The sequence below is a fragment of the Priapulus caudatus genome, unplaced genomic scaffold (genome assembly GCF_000485595.1).
Source record: "Priapulus caudatus unplaced genomic scaffold, Priapulus_caudatus-5.0.1 Scaffold242, whole genome shotgun sequence".
Taxonomy (NCBI): Eukaryota; Metazoa; Priapulida; class Priapulimorpha; order Priapulimorphida; family Priapulidae; genus Priapulus; species Priapulus caudatus.
The window spans coordinates 196,573-220,806 of record NW_014577303.1 but is presented as its reverse complement, the minus strand read 5'-3'; the positions used below and the strand labels follow the sequence as shown (position 1 = coordinate 220,806).

The 24,234-nt window shown below is 41.0% G+C and overlaps 1 protein-coding gene across 3 annotated transcripts in view; it reads right to left on the bottom strand.

Annotated features, from left to right (window-relative positions):
- LOC106807912 (sex peptide receptor-like) overlaps window positions 1-24,234 on the bottom strand; it is a 167,123-nt gene that overhangs the window by 18,567 nt on the left and 124,322 nt on the right. For all 3 annotated transcript variants that reach the window (XM_014810426.1, XM_014810425.1, XM_014810423.1), the window contains one exon: window positions 5,378-5,462. The gene's annotated coding sequence lies outside the window, so the exon portion shown is untranslated. The remainder of the gene's footprint in view (window positions 1-5,377; window positions 5,463-24,234) is intronic.

The window sequence follows — 24,234 nt, the reverse complement described above, 5'->3', positions numbered from 1 at the left end:
TTGTGGTGTGTGGGGAGTGCGTGTGTGCTGTGCGGCAGCCGCTGCGTGTGTGTTGCGGTGTGTGTGTGGCTCAAAGGCTTAAATATTTGGCATGGTACAGCACGCGAGCAACATTATTTGACAACCCATTGAATATATATAGATGGCAGCCAATATCTATATACGGGTAACATTGAGAGTATAATTGTGAAACATCTCACGGAATTTTGAAGTATTTCGAACTAATTACAACATTAAATAATTACGTTAATTACAGCAATTAACAATATTAATTACAACATTTATCGAATTATTTTCCATTGACTGTGCACAAAAATTGAAAAATTGCAAGCTGTCGGCAGCTGTCTGGAACATTGGTTGTATGGTTACTTACGCCGCAAATACGCATCGCGATCCGAGCCAATTTTTATAATTATTTCCAGTGTTGTTTACTAGTCGTGATATCAGCTTAGTAGTACTTGCATAATTCTACCGTTCGTATCGTATAGAGTATATCGGATGGGGGTAATACTGTATATAGAATCAAGGTGAAATATCATGAACTAAAGCACTCGGAGAGCACAGACCTCCGGCAAGGCAGCTGAATTCTCTCACAGTGAATAATTTTTATTTAATTAATTAATTAACTTAATGTGAAAAATTTTATTATTAATTTATTTTATTAAATTAATAATTGGATCCGGATCACCACCAAAAGTATCAATTCTAAGTTACCCCTTTCTGACTATCCTGAAATTTTATTAATTAGTTAATTAATTAATTGGATCCAGATCACCACCAAAATGTAATCAATTCTAAGTTACCCCATTTCTGACCTATCCTAAAAAATGTATTAATTAATTAATTTGATCCGGATCACCACCAAAATCTCATCAATTCTAAGTTAGGCGATTTCTGACCTATCCTGAAATTTTAGGACAATCCGTCCATAACTTTTTCGGTTAGGCTGTACACAAACCCACAAACCCACAAACCTACAAACCAACAAACAGTCAAACACACGCCGGTGAAAACAACCTCCTGCCAACCCCTTGGCGGAGGTAATAATACCGAATTGTGACTACGATGATTAGTAAGCATGCAGCAGTGTCGCTGGACGAAGTATGGACTCTTCACAGCTGAAAGTAGTAGGCCTTACTACTACTTACCTACAAGAGCCATAAATCATATGAATTGAGCACTTTTAGACAAAAGCATAAAAAATTGTACACATCTAGTTTAAGATATGTAGGTCTACATTCATATGAGATCGGACACCCATATCCATCGACATGGTATTTGGCCGCCATCTTGAATCTCCAAATGGCCGCCATTAAATTGCATTATCCGAAATATTTCAGCTAATATTTAACATAGAAACATGATCTTGGTGTCTAAAACAATATTCTTGCGTCGAAAAGCCATGCCCGTTAATCGCAACCAAACGGAAGACACACGCCACACTAACACAATATGCAAGAGAACGATGATTTGTGTCATAGGATATGTAGGAATATTTGTCCACTTTATTGTGATTGGTGAACCATGCAGTATTGTCCGCCGTAAATCGATGTTTCCTGCTGAGCTGTGTTGTCACCTATCATGAACACTATCTTTTGCTACCGATGCTCCCACGATATGAGGGAAATATGTTTTAATAACCACTGGATCAGAACAGGCTATCAGATCTACTAGCAGGCAATAACGGCAAGCGTATCCAAAGCCAAAACCGCCGTCATATGACCAAGTTTGATGCTCAACCTTATAATAATGAATAGTCACGTTATATGATAGTTGTAACTGTCGGGCTATTTATAAATGCCACATAAGTTCGTTAGAATCTCTCTTGATTGTGATTATGTATGGAAAAAGCAAGTTTGAAAAGAGTGATTGAAAGTTTAAGAAAAATTTGATATTCACGTTTCTTGGCTTACGCATAATAAATCATGGGCAGACGAAGACTAGTAAATGAAATTCCTGTTCGTCTGGAATTCCTTTGAATCGTTCCCTAGTAATTTTCGTCGTGCCCCAAATACAATAATAACCGCTACCCTAAATTTATTTATATTCTTGATTTTACATATACCAAAACAATTTCATCTTGGTTTCTCAGGCAATATGGGGATTCTCAGTCCACAAATCTCTGTGTTCCTTACAACCATGTAATAACTGTACATATTACAGTGTATGGGACAATGTGTCGGGGTCTTCTAGTCACCTTTATTAGCAGCACGTGCGTCATGCCTCGTGGTTAGTTGGTAAACCGATTTCTATTGACGTCTCCGCAAATAGAAACCTCAACAGCAACTGCTCCTATTCTTAACCGCTCTCGGCATGGTTCTGATTAAATGCAGGAGTATTCGACGCGCAACGCTCAATAGAAAAATTGTGGCCGATGTTTACGTTATTGACCAATTCCGCTGACGGGGGAAAGCCAAAATGCGACAGAAGGAAGCCTGACATGCTCAGAGCAACGATCATTTATTCCGCTACCTTTTCTGAGTGGACATGGATACGCGCATCTAAAGTAAGCACGAATGCATTCATCGACGTTCCAGAATTGAAAGAATGGACGACACAATTGCAGGAGGCAGAGCAACCTCGGGCCATTACCGCAGCGCGCACTTACCCTGCTAAAGATCACGGTAATCTCAAACACCTCCGCAACGTGCCCAGTCCTGCTGCTGTTTTCATTTTTTTGCGCTACTACTTAAACGCGGATAAAAACAAACAAAAGCTGGCGAGAGGGCTCGCAAGACCCTCGGCTAATCTTGCAGGAAATGTATCTAATTGTACTCCCGCTGATATCGATCTAATCGTGAATGTGCCTACTACTCTTGAAGATGATTGATGATGCTGCTATAGGTGCGTTGTTTAGAATTGGATCCATATCTCGTCCTCATTTGCGGAAGGTGTGTGACTAGAGAATGGAATTGCTGCGGGCTATCCGGCATGGGGGGGGGAACTTCAGGATTACGGCGCCATGCACATTTCCTTGTAATCTCTGATAAGAGGTCTGCGCATAGAAGACCCTTCCTGAAATCTCTAGCAGGTGTGTTCAGATCAAAGTGCACAAACAGATATATGAGCTATACGCATTAAGGCTTTACCATACAAGCGGATGTCGTGCGCGAAGGAAAGTGAGAGTCTAATAGGAAATAATTAACGAACTTTCGAAAACTGCCCTGGATTACACAGCTATAGTTACATGTATATTATTATCCTGATATTAGGCAAATTGTATAATTTCGCAGTGGTTTGCCGAAATGTGGAGATCTCATTCCGATTAACACTGCATCGAAGACTTCTAACGATAGTAATTGACTGTAATCAAGGAAGAGTTCATTATAGTTGTTAACTGTTAATCAAGAGATTCTCTGTTTATTGGGTTTAATTGTTACACGCGTTATGATTATAAAATCGATCTAATGTTAACAGCTCCCAATATCGCAGTATCGCATCCAACGATGATGCTTTCTTAATCAGCAAGAAATCCGTTCAGAAGCCTTGCAAAGGTAAATTACAATCATGTACCCTGTTGATCTAAACACATTGGAAAAAAAATCTCGAGTGCTCATTTCGGTACGATTTGGTGACAACCGACACACGTGTTTTAGGATTGCCACTAACACCGCCTACTAGAAAATATCATCTTAATGAAGAGTATTATAGTTATGACGTATGATATTCAGTATGCGATTTTATATTGATTTTATTTAACTCTGGTTCTTTCTTTAAAGATCATGCCGACTCTGAGTTTGTCTCTTTGATACAAGAGTTCGTTGAGAGAAACATTACGACGTCATAAGTAGTTACGCCATCTTGAGTCTAAAAGTGTGTATTTTTGTGTGCGAGATTGCGAGATTTTAGGTTTGATATACTAACGATTTATGCTGTTTTGACAACAGGCACCGGCTTCGTTATTAGCTGGTACACTCTTGTATAATATTTGCTCCTCTCTGAACTTTGCGTCATAATAATTGGCTAAATAGGCTCAGGTAATAACCATCGATGTGCAACATTATATAGCAATGTAGTAGACCAACATTATACAAACCGATGCGATTTCTCGTCTAAAACTGTATTATCGCTGAAATGATTTCATCGATCTAAATGCGAAAGGCAGAGAATTCTATTGTTTCAATGTGCGCCAACCCGCTCTGGACCATTCACATGACGTTGTCAACATATGCCAACGAGTGAACGCTAGAAAATGATAGAAGAGAAAGCTAGAAAATGAGCTGAAGAAAAACGAAAGAAAGCTAGAAAATGATTATAGTTTCAATGGGTCTCGATGACGATCATTTGAAACAAACTGGCGAATAGAGTTGGCGAAAATAGGCGAAACAACAACTACTAATACTGCTGCTGCTGCTGCTTCCAATACTGCTGCTGAGGCTAACCTTGAAATTATCACAAATTGAGTTAACCCAAGGTAGCACAGTTAGCTTTGGTCTGTGCCGACCAATTATTCGTGATGTATTATAATTAAATGTACTAACGTATCGTTAAACTGGTTTTCCGCTGTGAACCTTCATTAACCATTATCCAACTGTAACCGGACAATACAGCTATGTATGACCCTGAGAAGTTATTAGTGGTTTGCCATTTTTGTAAGAGGATGAAGGATCCAGATCAATGTTGAGCCAGCCTATGGTTCAACAGCTCATAGGACCGCTACTCGTGCTTCATAATTCCTCTCTTAAAATCTAAAATTGGTAAATCAACGTCGAAAAATGGTTTACATTGGGTGCGTCGACTCATGCACCACAAACTGTCTGCAATGTGTGTCGTTTGAATACCCGCGATTTGACATTCGACTTAGATTCTACACCGATGATGCATTTTTTCGTGGGCTCTTGATCAAACGATCATGTATCTTAAGGACTCTTGAACTTAATAGATATCCTCGAGTTTTAACCTGCCGCCATCATTCAGCTTGATACCCGCCGAATATGAACACAATTGGTAACATATGCATATAACTTTGTTACCGTTATTGCTGTGTTAGCTACGCCTGGGCATGTAAGATGAGCTGAAAGCGAGCATGCAGCAAAATTACCCATTTTTTTGCTTCTGAATGCAGGTGCAGCATTTATCACAATGGCAACACTGTTGCTTTCAATTCTGTGTTTGATTCAGATTTGTTAATGTTTTATATTTACTTTGGATATTCTTAATGTTTACGCCAAACTACTGATAAAGCACTCATTTCATCGCAATTTCATTCTGTCCAATAAAACAAAAATTCTCTGCTGCGTTCAAGAGAAATGGCCAAGGCAGAACACGAACTCGCAGCCCAAAGTTCTTAATAATAACCATAGGCCACGGCTTCCCCGTATTCATTGTATAGATGAAATTATATTTAAATTAGAAATCGAGCATGTAGCATAATTACCTGCCATATATAACTCCTCGGATTGTTCATCTTTGCCAGTGTTCCTATTTTTTGGGGAAATAATCGTAAGGTGCGAGCTTGAGATCTGAAAACAGACAATATATATAAGTGTTTTGCGCACACGCACACACGATGGTGATACAATAAAGCGAACAGGGTTAGTTTGCATATTTCATTTGGCATAGTAACCCAGTCTTTTCGTCTCATTTACACATCATGTACACTAACAGAACCATACTTGCCCTGCGACATTGCACAGTAGCCGCAATCTTATGCTATCCAATATATATATATATATATATATATATATATATATAAACATGTAATGCGAACATGCGCGCGTGTATAATACGTGTAATACGCGCGACCGATATGATTTCCGTCAAATCAAAGTACGTCACACACATGTCAATCTGCACAGTGTCCGCACATACATGCGGTTCGCGCCCCCGAATTTTTGCGAAACTTTTTCAGCGGCCCTTGCTAGAGTATAGATGCTGTATATGCGAGCTAGGAAAATAAAAATAAATGACTGGAAATATCGATTTCCGCTTCGCGCCAGACTGTAATAATAGTCGCCACGAAGTAACTATTCAGTTCGAGACCATAAAACTACCGCGAACTACACAGGAAGTGAATGAATTCATCGTCGTAGAGACATATTATATTACAGCAGTGCACGCTGCAGAAAACACGAAATACCACGCACGAGCTCGCTGTATGCACACGTACTCCCACGCGCCTTATACAGATACGCATATATATATATGGCTATACTAGTGTAGCGGACGCGTTATGCTCTCCATGAAGCTGCTTTTCCCGATATTTGGCTTATTAAATAAAGGTATAGGTAAATAATAGATATTCCTACACCTATAACCGAATGATGAAAGATCATGCATGTTTGCTCATCAAATTGGCAGGTAGGGATCTGCTAGAAACGAAGAAATCAGGTAAACAATCAAACTGTGAGTCGTGGCCCGAAGCATCAATGCGTGTGCATCATGCACGTCTATGCGCTCTCCTGTTTCGAGCGTGTCAATTTGAAACCTTTCGACATATACCGCACAGTACAAAGTGCGTGCCCATCCGTGATGTCTCGATCGCTAGAAAATTAAGCAGAAGCCGTAATTATAATTCCGCGTGAGATCGTTTCAGGTGGCGACCGTTTTCGTTGATTAAGATATTTATAGACTTACGGCGCGCCGACAAAGACGTAACTCTTGAACTCTCGAGGCAGTTCGTTCGAGCAAGTAAAATAATACCGTACAACCATTAAATCCACATGTAGTCTCCACCATCGGATAATTACGAAGCCACGTGTGTGAGCTCGTGCGTGCATGCGTGGAAATAATTTTATATGTGTACGGGCGTCAGGTGTGTTTCTGTGCGTGTATACATTTGAGCGCGCGTGTGTGCGTGCTTGCTCTATATACACTTGTGTGCGTGCTTGCGTGATTGACAGAATGTGTGCGTGCGTGCATTTTGTGACAGCTAAATCACATTTTTGTTAGCAACTCCCTACGGGCCAAATGATTGCGACAGCTCCACTAAAAGGAATAAGGAATGTTGACTGCAGTCGTCATGGTTACCATAATATGCCTGCTCATATTTTATTAAGATCGGATGGCACTGACGCGCTAAAGTCTATATTAAGGTTGGGCAAGCCGAGCGAATATTAAAATATGCATGTTGGCTAAATAGATCTCACGATCGGAAAGATTATGAAGTGATGCAATCGTGAGTTTGCTTCCCCACTGCCTGCGATGTGCCTGAGCGAACAAGTAACGTTTACCTTCGCTCGCAATTTGCATATACCGACAAGATAATAATATTGCACGTCAAATCGAGGTCATGCACGACAGACGCTATTGTCGAGTACAAGTAAAGATCGGCGCACGCGAATCGAAAAGTATTATGTTTGGTTCGAGTTCTATATAATATAGAAGAACGGAGAAATGGCTGCAGGCGCGAAATCAGTTATTGCGCGCAAAATCTTCTTTTCACTGTTTTCATCCGCGCTCTTTTTAAGATAGCTGCTCGCCTTATGATCTAGGGATGGAAACTGTTAGTATAATGTGCCTATCTCGTTACACGCATAACTCGGTGTATGGCGTTCACGCATATATGTCGTATAATATATTACCGAGCGTTAAACTTGCATTAATCTGTAAACATGGGAGCGACTGCATATAAAGGTGGTACGGCTTTTACCGGTAACGAGTCACGACTGAATGACTTCAGCGAGTCAATTTCTTGTGAGCCTCGTGTTAACGTTCACTTATTGATTGAGCAGCTTATCTGCCGTCTACCACATTGACGTTTGTATTGGTGTTTTTTTGCAAAAGGTTATTGCAATGGCGGCCAATATTAGCATTATATATGAAATACAGCCGTGTTATCTATCACCAGATCGCCCTGGTGGTCATGATTTCTGCTTTATTTAAGTCAATAATGTCAACTGAATCTAAAAAGTCAATCGCTATCGGCAAGAAAGCTATTCGGCGCAATCCAGCTCGCACGACTACCGCGCAAACTTGTGCTGCTGAAAGCAAACATTCTAACTTCGGCAAACATTCGGCGCGCGGCAACGGCGCTCGCCAGCCCGCATGCACACGGTGACGCAGCCGGCGCTGAGCCAGAAAAATCAAACACGATAGATATTTTGCGCGCGCATCTGGCGCGCGCATCCGGCGCGCGCCAACGGCGCACGCCAGCCCGCACACGGTGCGCATTCGGCTGGATGCGCATCGTGTGCGGGGGCCTTGAGCGCACGTCTACTTAGTTAGAATGTTTGATGAGACGATAAGCAGCTTTCCGCCGCTATTATCTGCTAGTGTGAATCTGTGCACCACCCCCCAACCAAATAAGAATATTTATGCTGTTTACAAAGGAAATTGAAGCGAGTGATACGTATTGACAAGGTGTACCAGCCATAACCTCAATTCAATTTATCAATATGATTAGTATCTTTTTTTTGCATATATTATGTTTACCTAATCGCATGCATAGGTCAGAATACGAAAAAGTAACGCCATGTGGCTTATATACTTACATATAGCTATATCCGCTCGTATAAACAAATAATTAATCCATTTAACAAACCAATAAATAAATAAATAGATAGCTAGGGAAATAAATAAATAAATAAATAAATAGATAGATAAATAAATAGATGGATAAAAAAACGAATAAATAAATATATTAATTGATTGATAACCAAACAAATAAATATATAAATAAATAATATTTTTTTTGAAACACGGTTTTGCCACCATGTGATGACCCCAATGTGAGTATTTCTACAGTTTCCTGGTCTCCTTCAGTCTGTCTCGCGACGTTCTTGGTCACATACGCCACAGCCGCATTGCACATATCACAAGGAGCAAGGAGTTTTACATTGGCAGATTCGCAGTGATCAATTATATATCGCAATTTCTACAGCGGTGTGGGGGCCATAATGTGTATAAGATAACGGAGTGATTTATCTGTGCAGGAAAGAATCTCCGCGTATAGGTAGTATTTATGAACAATGACCAACATGAAAATTTATGTGTGAACTATCTCAATTGCTTGGCAGTGATCGGGGCAGTATTAACAATTCAAACATAGATACGGTTTTGCCAATGTCAACATAAAGCGTTACATTATCGTCGTATTAAACAACCCACCTGGCTATTATCGGCATGAGCTTTTACTTTTACGTTCCTATATATAGACGTGTGGCCTCAAAGTGATTTCGTGCTATGCGGTTCGTCCTGAGCATCGACGAACACATTTTTCTCAAATTTTGTCTTTTCCGTATTATATATTAGTCTCCTTAGCTATTAGTCTCACGCAACCGATAGCGATTTTGGTTAGTTGCAAAAGCGATGGATCGCAAGGGATCACGAGGCGCAGGGCGCATTTCAACGAGATTAATAGCCACTTCTGTGATCTGCATGACGTCTGTCACTTCATAAGAGCGAACCCCGTAGTACCAGTGCTTATTGGCTGCTAGATGTAGCCCAAATACATCGTTACCGTAGGCCTACACGATAAATACGTAGCATAATTACTTGATCATGATTCATGATTGTCATCTGACATGCCGGATATAGTCATACTGCACGATGGTTCCGCTGACGTTGTAATGTTTCTTTCTTTCTCATTACTAAATCAAGTGGTGAAATACTTGTGTTAACTTTAGTGCGTATGGGTTTTTTTGTCTAGCAAACCAACGAATTCACCTTGCTCTAAAAGCCTTTTAATTACATTGGGCCTAGTACTAAAACTGTTCAATGTACTTGATTTAATATAAAGCCCAAGTTTGCTTGCTATCACTATGAATTGGGTGTTTTGGGACACTGGGACAGATTATGGCATTTTCTTATTCAGTGTATTTACACATTTATTTACTCAGATATACAAGTTAAAATATGCAATATTTATACAATATAAACCGCAGTAGACAATTATAACACGTACCTAATTTTCCACATTTTACTTTTTTAATCATCGTCAGGTCAGAGCACCGTGTGACGTAGCCGGATAGGTGTATTAGAAGTAAGAAAATGTCGCAGCACATACCGTCAACCGACGAAGTATATCAGTCCAGAAACGTTTGATGATTTACGAAAACTCTGAGCCAGTGTATAATGAAACATAACAAGTAGAAGATCAGAGAGCCGTGTTCAATGCCCAACATCAAGAGTCCATAACAGGAAAGTCTTTGTTTTTCTATTATGTACTCTTCATCTTCATGCAGATACTTACAGGCAGCTATATAGACGCCCAGTCTGATAAGCGTCCCGATGATAGCCTGCACGGGTTAACGTACGTATTACGTCACCGTATTACGTCACCGTAATTATTACGGTAGAGATTACGTCACCGTAAATAGTAAAAGTAAAAAAAATATTTCCACTTTTTCACAAAATGTAAATAATTCTATTCACTTTTTATGTTTAACTTGCTGTATTATACTTTCTATTTTACTGGAAACATACACACGATGGAAACATACACTCGTGACTCATACATAAGCCCATAGCAAGCAATTAATGTCCGGATCCTAATATCAAATCGTCCAGGTTTTTCGATTTTTAACTAGTTGAGAAACAATGTTATCAGGTAAGAATTTGAGGATACATTTAGTGCCGTTAGTACTTACTTTTAATGTAAAAAAATTCTATTTTTTTCTCCAAATATACACATTTAAAATTCGTGACGTAGTCAATTTAAGCGCCCTCTCAGCTATTTTAAACACTACGCGTTTCTTTGTCCGTTCATAATCCATTGACATGTTTATATAGAATCAGATAAATGTTATCTGGATATGAGACGGACGACGGAAACTCATTCAAACATGAAAGTGGCACAAGAAGATATAGTACAGTGTAATGTAACGTATTTCATTCTTATCTGTTTACAACCCGTTACTTTTCCTTCCAACTCGTTGAATTGAAGTGGTTGTATTGGGCTAATTGCCTTACAGCATAACTATATATATATATATATATATATATATATATATATAATATAAGTAAGAAGAAGAAGAAGAGAAGAGAGAGCGAGAGAGAGAGAGAGAGAGAGAGAGGCAGAAAGAGAGAGAAAGAGATCAAACCAGTCTTGTCTTTGAAGTTCAGACATTTTTAGACTATATTATATATAGTATACAAATTTCTGAACTTTAAAGGCTCGGCTGGTTTGATCTACGCTACAGTCTCAGCGTCACTCTAACGGGTTTAAGAAGACCGCGGCGATGGTAGCATGACCTTCCTTAAAATGAAAACATTTCTTAGAAACCCTTAGATTGATATCACCTTTTACAAACTGCGGCGCAGTAACGAATATACACGCAGCTTTCCTTTTAGCGTCTCTAAAAGGGATTGCGAGGCAATGTAGCGTAAAAGTTGATTCTTCGTGGGACAGGATTTTTTTACATGGTTAGAGTAACTTTTTATAGTCGGTAGGGTTCGCGTGCGAGAGTTTTACGTCTCAGACGACTCTCGTAGACTATTAGCCCTTTAATCGCTTTTTTCCTCGTCGTTGTTTAAGAATATGCTGAACTCGAATTGTGTCTACAGAAATAGTTTTCGCGGTATGTTTCGACTTTTATTTATACACATATTCCTATTTTATGTGACATTTTAACTGATCGCAGTTTTTAGGCCACGCAGTCAGCAATGTGACTTAATTATGGATTAATGTATACATACGCATGCGAGGGAGTTCCTTTTTCTAGAAATACATGTACCGGGCGAATGCGGCAATCGTCTATATAGGTGACAAATTAGTGTTCGTTTTCCTTTTTATTCTGTAACATGGATAACTAGATAGTGATTGACTGACTCTCTGACTTATCCACACTACTTGCTATTTTGTTTTACTGAGAAGAACAAAAGTTTTATGTAGGGCGAAAAGACAATCCCTGTTGTGGTCTTTCATTCAAAACGAGTAAATCCGTTGCTGAATATGCGTGGAAAACGTAATCAAAAAGACTAAGCCGCTATATAAGGTGCATGACCATAGACATGGTCAGCACAGGCCGCCAATGGTTATTAGGAAAGACGCAAGCGAATATTGCTTAAAGTTATAATTACACGATATAAATTGAATGTAATCTTCTTGGTGTATAGATGCATTATATTGTACTTAGATACAGATCATTTTCCAATCTATTCTGCGCTGTTTAATTCTAAGAGTAATTATGTTTGTCTCACATGGCCACATAGCCACTCTAGGCTTCAGCACTTGCGCGTAGCGATACACTGCTGCGACTACCCTGATATACCTATTCGCAAAAGTCGATATTGTTCAGAGACATGGATCATACGCAATGGATCATTCAGGTAGCTCTCAAAGAAAACATGATTTATTCAGCGTAGAATGTAGTACATCTTGTGACATGCGACGAAATTTCTACTTTCTTTCGTCTAACACATGTAGTTTATGGGTTTTATTTTATGTTCACACAGTATACAGATGATCTCCGTCATTTGATCTGACATCTAACCTGATGTTTTCCAATCAAATCCACTCGTTTAGCTAATAATCGATAGCAACGTGACTTCTATGTCGTGTACAGAGAGGCAGAAGTGACTGTGCTCGGGACAAACGCTGGATATCGAGGTCGCGCTTTTTAATCGATTTCTTTTTTTTCGAAACAGTTCAAACTTCGTTGCGCGTTCAACTTTCAAACGTTCTTTTGCCACAAGTGACTTCCAAGTGTTTGTTCAAAATCATCACACTACGGCTGAATCCTTTGTGGATAGCAGGTTCGAACGGGTTAAGCTAGGCTGCTGTGGTCGAAGTGCGCATGCATGAGGTGACGGGCTTGTTATGACCGACAGACGTTGACGTCGACATTCATCCATCCATCAATCCGTCCGTCCATCCATCCATCCATCCATCCATCATCCCATCATCCATCCATCCATCCATCCATCCATCCATCCATCCATCCATCCATCCATCCATCCATCCATCCATCCATCCATCCATCCATCCATCCATCCATCCATCCATCCATCACATCCATCCATCCATCCATCCATCCATCCATCCATCCACCATCCATCCATACCATCCATCCATCCATCCATCCATCCATCCATCCATCCATCCCATCCATCCATCCATCCATCCATCCATCCATCCATCCATCCATCCATCCATCCATCCATCCATCCATCCATCCATCCATCCATCCATCCATCCATCATCCATCCATCCATCCATCCAGCCATCCATCCATCCATCCATCCATCCATCCATCCATCCATCCATCCATCCATCCATCCATCCATCCATCCATCCACATCCATCCAATCCACCATCCATCCATCCATCCATCCATCATCCATCCATCATCATCCATCCATCCATCCATCCATCCATCCTATCCATCCATCATCCACCTCCATCATCCATCCATCCATCCATCCATCCATCCATCCATCACATCCATCCATCCATCCATCCATCATCCATCCATCCATCCATCCATCCATCCATCCATCCATCCATCAATCTCATCCATCCATCCCAATCCAACCATCCATCCATCCATCCATCCATCCATCCATTCCATCCATCCATCCATCAATCCATCCAATCCATCCATCCATCCATCCATCCATCCATCCATCCATCCATCCAGCCATCCATCCATCCCATCCATCCATCCATCCATCCATCCATCCATCCATCCATCCATCCATCCATCCATCCATCCATCCATCCATCCATCCATCTATCCATCCATCCATCTATTCATCCATCTCTCCATCCATCTATCCATACATACATACATCCATTCATACATTTATCCATATCAATTTATCTATAATTAATCTATTAATCCATCTATCTATTCATTCATCTACCCATCCATCGCAATCGTCCAGCCGTTATTTCTTTTGATTCATAATTTTTCTCCTGAATAGATGCATTTATGACAATATACCGAAATACATATTAGATAAGACGTTATCCGAGCCATGCAGAGCAAAAATCTGACTCACAATAGTATTAGTAGGCGGCGAATGTCAATAAAACGTCTTTATATTAGATAAATACGTATAAATATTTAACACCACTCAGGCAATTCCAGAAATGTGCCAGTTTTGCCATGTGTAACGCAGACATGCAGTTCACGTGACAGATGTCGATATAGGTTCGTGCCAAAAAGTGATTGCTAGTACTGTGGTTGTCACGATTACAATTGGAAGATTCGCTGACTCGAATCCTTGCTATTATTAACGCCAGACATGTCTAACCGGGCATGCATGCCCTATGTCTATAACGCCGCGCCCCCTCGTCAAGTTGTCCGGGCCACTCTGCAGCGTGACTTGCGTTTGTATTCAATCGTATTATTTATTGAAATAAGGGAAATAATTATCTTTTCGTGTTTCCCTGCAGCCGAGCGTAGCGCATAGCAATTTGAAACATTTGGCAGCTATATATTAGTAAGACATGGCGAACGTGATCGACAGGGGGCGCTAAATTAAATCGGTCTGTCGCCGTTTGACGTCTCACACATCTAAGGAATATATAGCGCCCGTTGGCAGCGTCTAAACTAAACAAAAAAAGATGTCTACAACTAAAACAACTTTTTCTAGAGTTGAAAAAGAACGGGAGTAATTGTATTGGAAAAAGCCAGGCAACCAACTACCTTGCTAGGAACTATCCTATCTCTCGAAAAAATCATCTGTTATTAGTGGAGGTGGGGGTCAAACACCTAGTTGTCAGATATATCATACATGAAGGTAGAAGGTGAGTTTAAGTAGTACTTAAATTTTGTGATGTGTAGGATTGTTACAGTAAGAAAGCAATGATTTTTGACTAGTAATTAATTCCGCTTCTATAGAGCGTTTTAAATGCAAGTTCCGTCACGTAATGTAATTTCTATCTGGTAGTTGCTTTCCGGGCTGATAATCGCAATCCTAGAACCGTAATCTATAATAGCGAAAGCGCAACAGGTGCTGCAGTCTTTTTGTGTTGCCATTTAACATTAAGTCGTTAGGTGTATTCGCTCGTTCACACCGAAATATCTTTTTGGCGTGTTATGACGTGGTGACCTTAGACATTTGAAAGCCATATTTCAGGTAGCCATTGCGTATAGGAACACAATTGGCTAAGCCGCTTTGATTCGATACCACACCGCTAAGGCACCGGCACACGCAGTCATACAGGCACGCACACGCACGCACGCATGTCGCACGCACGCACGCGCGTATATGAACACGCTATACAAATACACACAAAGACACAGACGACGCATATTTTTATTCAAATTACCCGTTTTCACATCTTTAGACATGGTTTTAAAATATACCGTCGAATTTCGAACTCTATGTTAAAGTCTTCCTAATTATTCTTCCTTGACAATTCAGTCTTGCAGATGTTGACATCATGAAACGCCGAAAACGTAACATTTTTGCGCGTTTCAGTAGATTCATACATATATATTTGTATTTGTAGCGTGGTGTAATCTGCCATTTTCTGGTGATTTTGTTCATGAGGTTATTGAAACGTTATGTTTGATTCAGTATACTAACGCATTTATTAGAGATTTCAACACACCGTATACGCGCGACACGTCAAGCTCAGCAGACACGCCAAGGCCTTTCACGTCTCCCGTCGACTCACGCCTAGTAAATGGATATTACATTCATGCGCAGGCTACGCATGCAAGCAAAGACCTGTCGGCACATGTCCGGCACATGTCCTGTTCAAAACGACAGGCCATATTGGGTATTATACGTGTAATGTGAGTTCGCAGCCGAGAAACCTCATGATAATACGCTACACTCCCTCGTGGGTACATGTCGTGTTGTATTACTCGGATCAGAATATGCGATTCGCCAATGCGTTTCATCTACTATTAGTGTCTAGACTCTACAGAACCCAACCGAAACTGAACAACCCAGTGTCATATACGACTGTTCCCTGCACGCGCGCAAAATGTGTATAGGTTTGCCATGTCCCAACTCAATCAGGGCCGTGACACGCGAGGCCCCAGGCAACCAAACGTAATCAGAGGATTTGTGAGTAGTGTTCCGCAGTATTGCACGGGCGTACGGTTGCATGTGCATCGCATATATCACAACGAGGTTAAGTAGATGGAAAGCTGCCGAATAGGCGTTAACGAACATGGGTGGGGCGATCTAGAGATGAAGGTTTTCGTATTCCGCTGTGCATCTTGCATGTCTGCATGATTACATATATAATTTGATCATGTCTTGCCGCATGTTGTATGCCAGTATTACGTGCACGTGAATCTACTGCATTCGTATGTAATGTACCCATAATATAGCCTACATCCTACATCAACATCCACAAGTGGCGACAATAATGACGCTACTGTTATGACGTCATGACAGAAAATATCGTGCATGTGTGATCATGATCATGAATAGGTGACACGAAGATGTAACGGACATACATTATACCAAACATAATATAGGAATTTAATTCCCAATCGTATCCATGGAAATGCACATGCGACAGGATGAAAAGACACGTGTTACGTCTCGCTGTGTGTTAACTGATTCATGGGACACACGGCTGTTACAAAAATCGAACTAAACGAACAATCAATTTCTATCGGAGAATTCTCTTCTATTAGGAATAGCCAACCGCACGTATACATGAAAACATATATGTTTAGTTATTACGATCAACATCCACGTCCGACGCGTACCGACAGCTTAGAACTTATGAGCAATGTAGCTGATTGCCGCGGTAATCGTTCATAATTGTAATTTACGTCAGCAGTAACGATTCGATTATTCACATGCAGCTTTGATACAAATCCAAGCGCCAATGCGGTGTGCGTGAACTGCGGCTCAGCGGCATCGCGACGCTTATGAACCGAGACGCTCTGGTGCGCAGACCCCCCTACCCGAAACTTAATTATAGGTGGCGCGGAGAGCACGTAGTGCCGTGAATCGACTCCCGCGCCGTCCGAGGCGCGTAGGCGCTTCCTTGCGAGCGCCTCCGTGCGCGCACATCATATATGACGGCAGATGAGTGGTGCTGTGAGTGACATGCGGCTGAAAGCTGTCGGCTCACATGGTTCATAATTATCGTCACGCCTGCTTAACTTTGCTAATAATTGCTAGATATTCGGTGATGAAACAGAAGGGCCGCCCGCGCGTGTGTTTATTAGGCGCGCAGTCGTCTGCAGGCAGCAGCAATTGCGGAACATGCATGCGAGTTTTGATTGCTGTTGAATTCTAGCAGCACGGTAATAACAAGTCTGACGCTGGCGATAAATCGAAATTACCCGTTTTTCATTATAGCCTACCACCGCCATAGATGTTAACCATGCCGAACGCTGCTATTAATTTAGACATGGGTGATCATTTTAGAGCGATTTCGTAATGCTACGGAGCAATGCGTATTAGGATGTCATAATGAGAATCGCCATGTAAGACAGATCTTGGCTCGATGAAACGATGGCGTTTTGCGTGCACACAGACGGGTCAATGCCGTCGAATTAACGTGTTTACGCAGGTATATTCCCGCTACTGTACAGGGCGCTTAATTTACAATGGCCGAATGATCACAAATAATTATTTACTTATAAATGAAGAACCGTTCCGATTTTTGAACAATGTTCACGGGTTTTTCCGTATATGTGCGTATAATCTTATATACACCGTATGATACCATCCCACAGTACATTCATGACTCTTCGGTGTCATATCGAACAGTCGTGTCCGCATGATTGGTATTCACAGCGTGACAATATAGAGTCAAATGCGTATACCACTATGAAATTTTGATCGCCATGTCTATCCATCTTTTGTCACTATCACTATAATTGTCACCAGTAAAGATGGCAAACTGCTTTTCAAAAGGTATAGACTGAGCGGAATAATCAGGCCTAATGGGAGGATTAATAACATCGCATGCAAAATATTCGTAATGCTCTGGGACGCTATAGACGCGGCGGCATAGTTTCATCGTGCTCTCCTGAAGCACCTATAAATGTGTAGTTATCGGTATACACACGTTGGCTGTGCGTGGACCAACGCCCCGGGAGGGGGGGCACTCCCTACAAAATAGGGTAGATATGTGCCACTTGAGAGATGGAATTGGGGGCTCCGGTACTAACTCAACACATCAAAATGGGGGGGGGGGCTCCGGAACGTGCGGAAAAAAGTAGGACATATGCGCAGGGACGGGAAATATGTGAGAAGGGGGTCTCCGGAACGGAAAATATGTGAAAAGGGAGGTCTCCGGAACGGAATGTGAGAAGTGGGTCTCCGGAACGGAAAATATGTGAAAAGGAGGGTCTCCGGAACGGAAATTTTGAGGTGAAAAGGGGGATGTCTCCCGTGGCACATACCTACCATACAATGTATAGGGAATGCCCCCCCCCGGGCACTATCGCCGCTTGCCTGGTTGCCGATCCGCCCTTGCTCACTACCACGCGAGAGGCTCTCATGTCGGCATATCGTCTTAGTTTAACGAGATTTTAATTGACTCAAGTAGTTCAAGTAGAATTTAGAGCAGTTTTAGTTATATTCGTTGCGTGAGATAACATTATATCAAAGGGCATCGCAAATCAGGACGCATGTAGGGCGAGGAGGACGATGATGGTATAGCAGTGCTATTGTGTGGAATATCTATTACACTGAAAGTTAGTAGCGCTGAAGATAGGTGGTTCTTCGCACAAAGCAAGCGCTGACATCTCGTGTCTCCTGTGTGGTTTTCTCATGTATGATTTAGCCAATAACGAGTGCGTGGCGTTTCGCTAACAGTATGCCACGTTATCTTAGCCACAGTATTAAGCTCATTCCGACTGTCACAACGAGACATGTCACTCGAATATTACGTCATAAGCTCAAGATTACACGAATCTCAAACGCCATGCGTAATGTATATCAAATTCTTATTAGGAGGCGCACTGCCTATATGGCATTCCTGCTAGCGGTTGTTATAGGGCGTATCATTGCATGCATGCAATATAAAATGGACATCATAATGATATGTATATAAGCAAGACTATGTGCATGCGAATGCTCCATAGTGTAGTTAATCTACGCACACGTAATGAGTGCTAGTGTGTAGGCAATTATGATTAGATTGAAAGGCAAGTAGGCAATAAGGCAAAGAATATTAGAAGAAAATAAGGCGAGAATAACTCGAGGGCAAGAATGATGTCGTCGCACAGCATTATATCACGTTCAAACAAAGCAGGCGAACCGGTATGTAAAATTCTACTCACATTCTGATGAATATACAGTTCAATAGATGAATGCATGCGCATCAACTTTAAATGATTTAACGCGCGATTGTATTAGATCAATGTTGGATTGGTACAAGGTGATTTCTTTGATTTCAAATAGATTTATTGGGACATGATTTTGAAGAACAACAACCACTTCACACCCGATTTGAAAATATAAACCCAATTTCGTTCACGTTGTGAATGCATCTTTCGTACCAGCGACGGATCTATCGCTAGTCGGATCTATAGCTATCGCTATCGCTATAGCTATCGCTATCGGATCTATAGAGACTAGAATAAATTTGGTTTTAAGAAAGTTTTAACAGAATAGGCACGATAAAGCCGTTACCTTTATATACACGGCATACCAACTGCGCCCGCTACTGAACGATTCCGTTGGTATATAAACCGCCGTATAGAATGTATTCACGCAAATCTTGACAATAGGTAGACCACTATTAATTTGTATAAAACCTGAATGTTTTCGCTGTTGAATATATGCACGCCCATATGCACACCCAAGTCTCTTTTGAAATCGGCCAGCATGCAATATAAAATCGAGATTGTCCTTGACACAACTGGAGCGATAGTCTAGGTATAACTTACTGACGACGAATCTGCTCGTCACCTTCGACAGGGTAAATCTAAGGCATTGGCTTATAGCATGCGCATCGAACCTAATAATACCGGACATGTTGATTCTGCAAGTCATATCAGATATAGTGCTACTGCCATCTATATATAGAGATGCAAAAGATAGAAATGAAAGAAAAATTCATTTCATAGGCTTACGAAAAGTTAATAAATAGATTTTTTTTAAATCGTCGCCTCAATTCTCTGCTCTGATGCATAAAAATGACTTACTCGTGGAGGACTTATTCATATTACTACAAAATATATGGTAGAGGCAAATAAGGAAATGTTTAAGCACGATAAGTAAACTTCTCTCAAGCTTACTGAAAATCGAAAAAATCTACGCTGATGCTAATTCCGCTGTCTGCCGTCGAGTCTTACTATTCGATCATTACACGTAATCTTACTTGGCGCATACGTTACTAACCTATGCATCTTTTTTCCAAAAGCCTTTAAAAGCCGTACGCGCTCAATATTCCCAACGTATACACGTGCTCGCAAGCACGCACACAAACGCGAGCGCGCACGCATGCACGCACACACTTTACCATATTGGGATAATCTGTTAGTGACAGATTGTTGGCGCCAGGTTTAAAGAACATTTTTTTGAATAAAAGTCATTAATGTTTCCCCGAAAAGTGAGGATTGCAAGGCGCGAAGGTTTGATCCTTCTATGGTTAATGTAGCTGCTTCGTCGTTCACGCCGCTTTATCGTCATTGCGACTTTTCACCTTTTACAAGAACTTTAATCTTTGTAAATTTTCTTGCGCTTTATAGTGATGTTTCTAACACGTCGTTACCTTCACTGTCGTATATGCATGTATCTGTTCGCGTGCAGAATACTGTACGAGAGAAAACGTGCGCGACCTGCTCGCTCATGCATATAATAACCAAGATATATCATGATGATTAGGAATCAGCAAAAACACAACGTTATAGCAATAGTAAGATATTATGATAATTACAAATTTAGAACCGGAGACGGTTACATAGCACGACATGTTTGCAATGATGCCAACTAATGTGGCAGAATAACAGGGAATATATTATTTTATTAAACTATAAAAAAATAAACCCAAACTCCGCGCCGTTGGAAGAACTGTCAACTTTAAGATGCGTACGACATTGGTCTGACGGACTTAATGGATGTTTCCCAGCTGTGTTGTACTGTTTACATTTCCGCTGTTCTATTTAAAGGAGGTCTATAAGGCTGGTGATAGAGGAAGAATATTTGTTTGGAGATTTTGTTGGCTCCCTATCAAGAGATCTAAACTTCGATATATTGATGCTATAATAATTTTAACGACTTCCTGTGACTGGTTAAAGACACACATCTGTGAACCTGATTTTTTTACAAAATAAATTTGACATAATATGAATATATAATATGTTTTATATTATTAAACAAAACTGTGACAATTTGAGCTCTTGAATGGTCTTCCTGTGTGGCGTATGTAACCATAATTTTATATAACTTGATAAAGGCAGCTAAAATGCAGTTGAAAGGTGTTCACGATTGTAAAATGGATGTGTAAAATAAATGTGTCTAACAGATTAAATGGGTATCATTTGGCAGCTGCTGATACGTTACAGACTTACAGTCGTTGCTATGGTGGATGTAATGTGCAAATAAAAATACTCTGTAACAATTGCCTTCCCTGTGGACCCCGATTCCTACATTAGGATCAGTCTACAAACATATTGCGGAAAGAACGTCAATGTCACGGTTGGCGACTATAGATAAGATACCCGCGGATGCTTATTAATGGTGAGCAGACACAACAGCACAAACACACACACACACACACACACACACACACACACACACACACACACACACACACACACACACACACACACACACGCACACCACACACGCACACGCACACGCACACGCACACGCACACGCACACGCTCTACGCGCACGCGCTCACGCGGCACGCGCGCATCACACGCACACGCACACGCACACACACAACACCACACACACACACAACACTAGTTTACACGCACACACACACATGCCCATATGTATATATATATTATATATATATATATATATATATACTAATATAACATCATCCATCAAGCTTAACGTTAATTTTTACGTTATCGGAATCATCCCATTTCCGCCGGTGTAGGTGTGAATTATCAGCGTTTCAACTTTGTTTCGGATAAAAATGAAGTCATTTAATTTATTTACCTTTACGTTATAATACCTTTACGTTGCATAACCATCAATCAACTCAGTCAAATGCCTTAAAGTTAAGAAAACGTCATATCTAATTTATAGCGTGTATGTTTTATAGTAGCAACGATACTATACGAGGTTAAACGTTTATATATAAATTATTAACTAGAAACATATAGCCGATAACAATGACCACACGCACACACAAACTGGCGCCCGCATGCCCATATACACACGCACGCATGCAACCCGCACTCACACGCACGTCTACTGTGTCTACATGTGTCTATTATGTAAACCACGAAATATATAGATACAGTTTCGTAACAGCTTTTAATTATTTGTTTCCACCCCAAACTGTCTCGCTCTATTGTTCCTTCTATTTCGCCTACTCCATTTCGACGACCGCGCTGCGTTTTAGCGTTCCTATCTCAGGAACGATGCACAGAATGTTATCGCGCCAAAAGTATCCACGAGCCTGTCTCCAGCTTAACTATATAATCCGCCCTCCCCACGTCTCTCATGTCTCGCAATATTAAGCAGCAATCTGCTATACGTCGCTTTGTTATCAGCTCTCGAAATATCCATCAAATTACGGACAGAAGCTGACCAAGTGTCATCGCCGCATTACTCATCGTGTAGCCGACAATGCCGAACACGACGAGTTGATTGCGGCCGCAAAGCCGACAGACAAAAGCAAAAGTTAGCGAACGCCTGTCACCAGTATAGCGGCATAATCCTTGAGGTAACACCGACATCAGGAAATGAGTGCGTCAGTGCCAGTTTAGATGGATGGATTTGCGAGCACGCTTCTACAGCCGCAGCGGACGAGAACCGTTATATAAAGTAATCGTGGGAAATTGCCCGGGGGAATAATTACCCTGCATTCTCTTGTTGCCATGCGGGTTCATTGTACGACGACCGTGTTTCGCGAAGTGTTGATAGTGTATTAATTATCACGCGTCATACCGAGATTGCAACCGATAAGAGTAAGAAACGCATGTGAGAAAAAAAATAACTACGCGGTGAAATGCGATGTGGAAGGCGTTGTATGAACGGGGCATGGAGCCGGGTAGAAAATGATAAAAAATACTAGACCCCAGTCAGAAACTTATCTTCAGAAAGTTCATCTTAAAAGTGTAAGCTAATGCTATGATTACACTACACGACTAATGGCAATTTTACAAGCATAACATACGACAGAAACTCATCCTACTTAGGAGAAAACTTAATGCGCTTATGCTTTAGCGCGTATATTTACAAAACTAAGGTGATTTTCTATCTCGAGGCTGCTGATTAGATGCCGATTAGATGAGAATCGATCACAAAACTCAAATTCATACACCTATATTGTACACGATGAGAATATAAGCATATTATAATAGTTAATCAGGTAGAAAAATAACATATACATAGACGGCAGAGCCATGTTTTAAATCTGCACTGCAAGATATCATTCTACGCGGTAACATAATACGCGAATGTCACGACTCATAACAATATAAAAAAACAAGAGAATAGTCACTATACTTGTGAATATTAGTTTTGGTACACGATCCGGCGACATGTCGTGCTTCCGACGTGTTTTGAAAAAATCCAGGGATTAATAATTTAGTGTATAAAACAATGTAGTTTATTCTGTGATTGAATTATTCTCATCTTGGTTTGTTAGTTACGAATATGGGATACGAAGTTTGAGATCATCTACGGTAACTGAGGATTTGCTTGGATTTCTCATTTACGTGGTTTCGGTCAACAGTCTCCGTGAAAAGATCCATATTGGGACTAATAGTTAATAGGACTATCGTTGTTCTCGAAAACGAGCCTAATGAAAGCAAAAATGAAACTAATCGCGCGATCGCTAGACGCATGATGAATTATATCTCACTAGATACCTGCTGAGATAAGAAGAAGGAAATGGGGGCTGGGTGGGCCACACACTGCGAAAGGAAGCGACCGACATAACACGCACGACGCTGAGCTGGAACCCGCAAGGAAGACGTCGGGTAGGAAGGCCTAAAGTAACCTGGAGGCGAGACTCGGAGGCGGAACTCAAGAAGAATGGCTATGACACCTAGAGGGAAATGGAGCGAAGAAAGAGAGAGTGAGAGAGAGAGAGAGAGAGAGAGAGAGAACGCAAGAGAGAGAGGGAGAGAGAGAGAGAGAGAGAGAGAGAGAGAGAGAGAGAGAGAGAGAGAGAGAGAGAGAGAGAGAGAGAGTAGTAGTGTGTGTAGAGAGAGAGAGAGAGAGAGAGAGAGAGAGAGAGAGAGAGAGAGTCGAGAGAGAGACGTAGTAACGTACTTACGT